Below are 7,578 nucleotides of genomic sequence, written 5' to 3'. Positions count from 1 at the left end.
CATTGACCTAATTCTCAATGGACGAGAATTATGATGATTGAAGGGGATTTCATCACCTACCATGCCTAGGAGACGATGGTGAACAATAGGATTTACCTATCTCATAATCTCAAAACAGGAAAAGAAGATATTTAAAGCTATCACAACATCTATTATAATTTAAGTCATAATAAATCATAGAAAACTGAAAATATTCCTTTAATATCAAACTAGAAATCAACAAGGTTCAACAAGAATAAGAATTAAAGCAAGAAAATCATCCAAACACGCTATAAGTTTCACCTCTTAGCCCTAGCTAAGAGGCTTAGCCAACCATAGATATGATTGGATCTAAAACCCTAAAAGAAAGCATTAAAAATAGAAAAGGAAGGAAGAGAGACGCTTGGGAGGCTGCTCCACCCTTTATCTCTGCTTCACAAAACCTAATTCATCTTTAAAAGTCCTTGAAAACACATATTTATAGCCTTGTCCGTCTAATTTCGGAAAACCGCTTCAAATTTACACAATCCGCATAACTCTGTGTAACACCTTCAATGTCATTGAATAGACTTCGATGATATCGAAGGTAACTTGAATCCGGAAGTCGCGCCTTTTTGCATTGTATAACGCCTTTCGCACTGCGTAACTTTTCATGTCATCGAACCTGCCATCGATGTCATCGAACAGTCCTTCGATGTCATCAAAGGGTGTTCGATCCATCGAGAATATGTCCAGAGTGTTCCAGCAAGTTGCTCTAAAATCTGAAAAAAGTTCGATGTCATCGAATAGGTCTTCGAGTAATCGAGCAATGCTTTGATGTCATCGAGAACTGCATCTAATTCATCTAGGAACTAGACTTGATTTTCTGTAATTCTTCGATGTCATCAACCCGTGAAAATTGTCTTCGATGTCATCGAACGGTGGTCGATGACATAGACAATGAAATTTTTGCACTCTGCACTTTCAACTTCCTTCCTTCTCCACTTGGTTTCCTTGGATCTTGGGGTCTTGAAATCTTCAATCTTGGTCTCCTAAAATCCATTCCTTGCCTTGGTGATTCTTCAACATCAAATCTATGCTTTTAATATTCTTTTCAATCTAAGCTCTTAAACTTACTTCGCAATACAAACATGTATAAAATATACCCATCAAGCGTTATCATGTTCATAAAACCAAGATATAAATGTGGGAAATATGCAATATTTGAAACTCAACACCATTCTTTATCCGCTTGCCCTTAACAAAAAAAATGACGTATGTACATATGACGATTCAAACTGCCTAAAAAAAAAGAACGATAAGGGGAAAAAAACAACAAAAACAACACCAAAATAACAAAAACAACAAAAAAAAAGAGAGAAAGAGAAATGAATACCAAAGGAGAAAATCAAGGGATAAACTACTATCAGTCTTACCCTATTTCCAAGAAAAATCCCAATCTTAGGTTGTATTCTGAAGCCTCTTGCTGTCATAGAATCATCATCGGCCAACAGTGAGAAAGTTTTTGGACACAAAAAAAGAAGAGAAAAAAAGTGTATCTAAGCAAAATTGGTAAGGTGAAAACCCACAAGGGCGCCTCGAGTAAAAATAGCGGATTCACAACGGATAGTGAAAACCTGAAAGGGTGTCAGGGGGAAAAGGCACAACTGTCAAGGGGTAGGCAGGAACAAATACCCGGGACGTGGTGAAAACCTAAAAGGGCAACACGAGCAAAAATGACAAGCTAAGCCAGACGTAACGAAAACTTAAAGAGTGTTACGAGTACGAACGGCAAGAAAAGAAAACAAGATACTTCAGTCACGGTAGCAAATTCGTATTCGAAGTCAAACACAATCAAGTATGATGTTTCAATAAAACTGTGATGTTTCAATAACAATCAAGCGCAACCCAAGCCATGGAACATGGATTACCACTGCATACTACTAAGGATACTTTCAAAAATCTTCAGGAATCAACTCAGAACTTGTATGGGATGAACGATGAAAAAGTAAAGTGTATGATCCTTGCCATCTAAAGCACCAAAACATAAACCATGCTCGCAAGACAAGTTTGGTCACTAAAAAAAGGTTTTCATTTTTTCGCATTCTTTATTTACATACATGTAATTAAAATAAAGAAAAAAACCCTACAGGTTGCATCATCAAGTTATGGTCACTTATCCGAAACACTCAGGCCAACAACAACCTTTATCTGCCACTCAGGTCAGTCTCACTCCCTTTGCATGAAACTCTTCGATCATTCTATTAAGACTTTCTCCCTTTCTTCATAGGAATCGAAGCTCCCTCAACAATAATCTCCCCCGAGCTGTAGGGTTGTTGTGCTAAATGCAAGAACACTTGAAGTTGGACCTCAAGCAGAGAACGTGCTTCAACAAAAGCCGACTTCGATCAGGACCATTAAAATCCCCAGTAGAAATTATCGGTCAGGCTTATTAAAAAAATAATAATAATAAATAAAGAGAGGCCATAATAAAAGTCACTTGATGATGCCTCCCAACAAGATTAAGCAGATCTTTTCAAAATAAATAGCCTAAAAAAATCTTTTAAAAAATATTGTAATAAAAATCCCATGGAACGATGTTCTACAAGTGGGGATGTAATGCCCCGGTTTTCAGAACCCGAGTGTACAACTCGTTTCCTGAAAACTTGGGAGTTAGCGAATTAATAAGTGGTAATGTAATCAAATGAGAATCAAAGTGCAATAGCGAGATCAGGCGTAGTATAAGCCATAAACCAAATAATAACAATAACGTGATCCACTCAGCTGGGGACCCAAATACAAAACCTCAAGATCAAGTATACTAAATAAATAACAGCATCTATATCTACTAATTCAGTCCAAAGTATTCTGCCACTTCCTGATGCAGCTCCTCCTCATACAACTCCTCATCTGCTGCAGCTGCAGCAGTCCAGAGATCCACACCATAGTCGCTGATACCTATACCTGCGTCCTCTGTACATTAAACATTGATGAATGAGTAGCCAGCTCAGTGTGAATTTCCCTCAAGATTACACACCACTGCCCTAGACAAGTATAGCATGAAAACAAGCAGGCAAGCCAAAACATAAACAAATGCAGTCTTATTATATGTATGGATGCGTGAATGCATCATCGACCTGGGGATGCTCATCTAATCGGCAATTGGGCTCGTCACCCATGCAAAGGCTGGCCATTAGTGAAGCATAGCACGTGCGTACATCACGTACCGTATAATGACTGCCTATCGTACATCACGTACGTAAACCGATAGTTGGTGGTCTGGCAACTAGCGAAACGATACCCCAATAACTCGAAGGCATGTGCTACAACATCCAGAAATATTCATTTGTCATCGTCAATATGCTATGTATGCATGATTAACCAAGTCATTCTTAGTCCAATTAAATCAGCCTGTTTAATAAAGCTCAAGGTCACTGGGGGCTCGTCACCCAGCGTAGGCCGACGGCTCGGGCATAGTATCCCATTCCACCATCCCCAGCCCATGAGTCTACCACCTTAAGGTGTGGATAGAACCCATCAACACATGGCCAATCAATTCTCAATGTATGGGAAACTACCATTGTATGATAAATAGGAATGAAGTGTTAAAGATATTTAATATGCCGATTAAAATGAGTTGGTATGTATGATTCAAATGCAAATAAACAACAGCAATAAAAATGTTGAAAGGTTCATTCCATAGTCAGGTAGGTGGAATCACTCCATAGATGGTAAATCCCATGAATTAAACTGCCACTAACATAACCTCCATGTTGAGGGTCTAGTCTTAGCATAATCAATCTCATTACACCCTAAGAACGGACTCTCTTTCTTAGATAGAGGTTTCCCTCTTAACTAGAGAGATTTTGATTCATACGTGTCTTGCAAACAATACAATAGCATGTGAAGATGACATAGAGATCAAGTAACGGATCATCTTAAGTGACTAAGGTATCATTCAAATAATCAAAGTAAAACTTAAGTATACATGCAAATATAATTCAAGAGTCACTTAAAGAATCAAATTCTAGCATTTGCATTGGATATTTATGATCATGGATTATCGATTCTCAAACATGTGTTCAAGTAAGCTAATTAAATGATTAATCAAACTCCAAGATATCATTTATAGTTAATGTAAAAGCTATCATTGATCTAATTTAGCTATGGAAAGCCTAAGGGCAGAAGTCATTACCTTTCGGGTCATAGTCCCTCCCTTAATCTAAATTCCTGCGATTAACTTACGGTCTAATACCACATGATTAATCACCTAGGGCCATACCCAATCAAGAGCTTGCATTAGATAAATGATTTTTAAGACTCCTAGTTATCTAGGCTACCGCAAGTAGGTGAGGTTTGTAAAGACCCATCCAAGTGGAAACTGGGCCTACACCTATTTGATTAGGCCCATCAATTATGGCCCAATAATGTGGCCCGAAACTAGGTCTAACTTTAGCCTGATTTGGCCCAATACTTTGCTACCCATTTGTGCCCCGAACTGGGCCTAGTTCAGCCAATCATTTACTATCCAACGGTGGCCCAGAAACTGGGCTCGGCCTGGACCTGTTTTGGCCCAACCGTAACTGCCCATTGATGGCTCAAAACTAGGCCTGAATGCATCATGGTTCGGCCTAGCTCAGTGGTTCCAAAGGGGGCCCAGAGCTGGGCCTGGTTCGGCCTGACCTTTATTGCCCAGACATGGTCCAAGACTGGGCTGGACTGGACCTAGTTTGGTCCAGCTTGGTTGCCATAACTGCAGTCATGACTTGACCCATTGGCCATACCCAAGGCCCTTGTTGGCCCAGACCGTCTTGGCCCAACTGTGCGGACCACTGAGCTTGGCTCAGGCGTGGGCTAGAAACTGGGCAGTTTTAAGACTTTTAAGGCCCACCGATTTCAGCGACTAGCCCACCAATGTTTTCAAGTGCGGTCCACTATGTTTAACTCAGGTGCGACCCACTGAGTTAGAGCTCAGTCGAGGCCCGATGGCTATGGCTGGGTCGTCTGACTCGGCCCAGCTGTTGTGGCCCTCTGAGTTTAACTCAGGTGCTGCCCAACTACTGTTGTTGGGTCAATCTGGTCCGACCCACTGAATTATGACCAGTGTTGAGTCACTGAGTTAAAATGGAAATTACACAACGATGGGACTAGTTTGCACTCGATTATGGGCTTTACCTTGCTGATCATGCCTGCGTAGGAGGCTGGTGATGGTTGAGCACATCCAATAGCCTCGTTCGGATCCTGGTTTAGCACCGGAATCTGGAGAGACTGTAAGAAGGCGCATGGCCTATGCTAGGGACTCGGTAAGGCCCAATAGATGACCCTCCTTTCTCTCTCTCTCTCTCACCCACTCACCCTCTCACTCTCGCAGTGGTGCTACGGGTCTATACTGACCCAACTCGGTTCGAGCTATGCAGGCTGAGTTAGTGCAGTGCGGCACCGAGTCCACTTAGTTGCACTCGATCACTCTCCTCTCTCTCTCTCTCTCTCTCTCTCTCTCTCTCTCTCTCTTTCCTCCTCTTTTCTCCTACTTTCTCGGTGGAGATCCCGAGGCGAACGACCCGAATTTATAGGTCGAAAGGCACGCTGGAGCTGCCCATCTAACGGCCAAAATCAGGTGGCTAAGTTTACGTCCGCACCTTCATTTTTTTGAATGCATGAGGTTAATCCATCGTAAGGGATGGATTCCACTCACCGTGGCCCACCAGAAAAGTAACTTCGATCTTAAAATGGGGACCACATCGTGATGGTGGGTTTGGCAATCTAACGGGGAAGATGACATGGCCATCAATGGCCGATTCTTATCTATGGTATATTGGTATGATCTGGTCCATTCGAACAGATTAGATGGAGTCGCTAATCACTGCGGGGCCCACTTTTCAGGCCGTTCATCGGCATTTCAACCATCTCATGAGAATTTTCGCCGACTGCTCCTTCTCACGTGATGAGAATTTCCTCCTAGCAAAAGGGGTTGTTGCCCTAGAGGGGAAGGCAAGGATCACTTCACGTGGCGTTGTGGAAAGCTTGGATCATGCTAGCGAGCCTTCCCAAAGTGGAAATGTCTCCCCTCTTCGTTTCTTAGTGCAGCGAGTGTCTGCCCGTTTTTGGCAGTGGAAGAACAGCACAGATCGGGGCTGGAATGGACGGCTGGGATAGGAGGAATGAGGCAGACGCGGACTGCCAGTGTGGCAATCATACAGTCCTTTCTCCTTGGAGAAATGTCGCCGCACGGTGCTGTTTGGCTCCTACCCGAGCATGTGTGCATTTAAGTGGGTCTGATCAGACCTTCAGGGTTTGGTCGTATAGCACCCACGCACCCGATGGACAGTCTGGATTGCCTTGACAGTAGCCTGAAGTGGGCCATTATGTGGCCAGGACGTCCATCCGTTTAAAAAAATGTCCTAGTGGGACAAAAATCCCCCTTTTTTGTATTTTAGTTAGGTCAAGGTAAGTTTCACTATCCGGGTGGTCTGGTGCACACGCACCCCTATGTGGGGTCCATCATGATGTCTGTGAGAAATCCACACTGTCCACACTATTTGGAAGCCCCAACTTGGGGTCCTGGAGCCGTCGATCAGGCCGACCCAAAGTCTGGATGGGTCATTCATCATCCGATCGTGGTTTTTAACTGATCCAGGCGTCGGATCATTTCAAGTTTGAATATGGATGGTTAAAATGGTTTCCAAGGGCCCTTGGTGTATTCCAGCCTAGTTATTTCCTTCAGGGACACTTCCAATAGCCTGACACCGTGTACGGACGTACATTTGTCTTCCTACCCAATCGTGGGATCAAGATCGTCAGTGTGGGCCACCTACCCAAGCTCATGCACTCCCATTCCTTGAGTCTATAGTTGGATTTAATGGTTGGGTTGATCTCGTAGGACTAAGTAGGTGATTCTAGAGTTTAAGTTGTTAGTGTCTCATTATCCTACGACCAGATGATTTGAAATCCACTTTGATTTGAGATGGTCAGTTAGGCTTACCCTCATGGCTTTTATAGGGTCCTTAGCTCCTAGAGTCTCTGATGGGTGGCTTCAATGATGATTGGAAGCCCCTTCCTATAGGAGTTGAATTAGAGTTGTTTGTTAATTAAGTTTGAAATTCCACCAATACGGGTTTAAATGGTAACACCCAAGTACTAAAGGTGCGGGGTGTTACAGGGGATCTTTTCCAGAAAAAAAATTTTAAAAATACAATGCACATGGTATCCGAGGCATTGGGCGGTTATCTATACTTCTCGGTGGGTACCAATGCAAAAGCAATAATTGATTTTAGTTTTCTCCAAGTTTTCAGTTTTCTCTGAAATCATAAGTGAAACATGAGATGGTCAAACTGAACTTTCAGTGTCACTCCGATCGTCTTGTAATGCGGATCGAATATATCCGAGTTAACACAACCACACTTCAAGTAGTGGGAAAAGGCTATTACAACCATAGTGTCAAACTCAAAAAATCGAATGGTGAAAAAATAACTCAAGGTGACTACAGTCCAGGATGTTGGTCAGCCTAGTGCATTGTAATGCAAGTTTTTTGTAAAGCCATAAAAAGAGCAGGAAACTACCCATTACAATGACCAATCTTACAGGCGGTCCAAGGGGGATTGTGTAGCATCGAGAATCGCT

The sequence above is a fragment of the Magnolia sinica genome, chromosome 14 (genome assembly GCF_029962835.1).
Source record: "Magnolia sinica isolate HGM2019 chromosome 14, MsV1, whole genome shotgun sequence".
In the NCBI taxonomy this organism is placed as follows: Eukaryota; Viridiplantae; Streptophyta; class Magnoliopsida; order Magnoliales; family Magnoliaceae; genus Magnolia; species Magnolia sinica.
The sequence above is the reverse complement of the archived record's forward strand: the minus strand, read 5'-3'. Positions refer to the sequence as shown.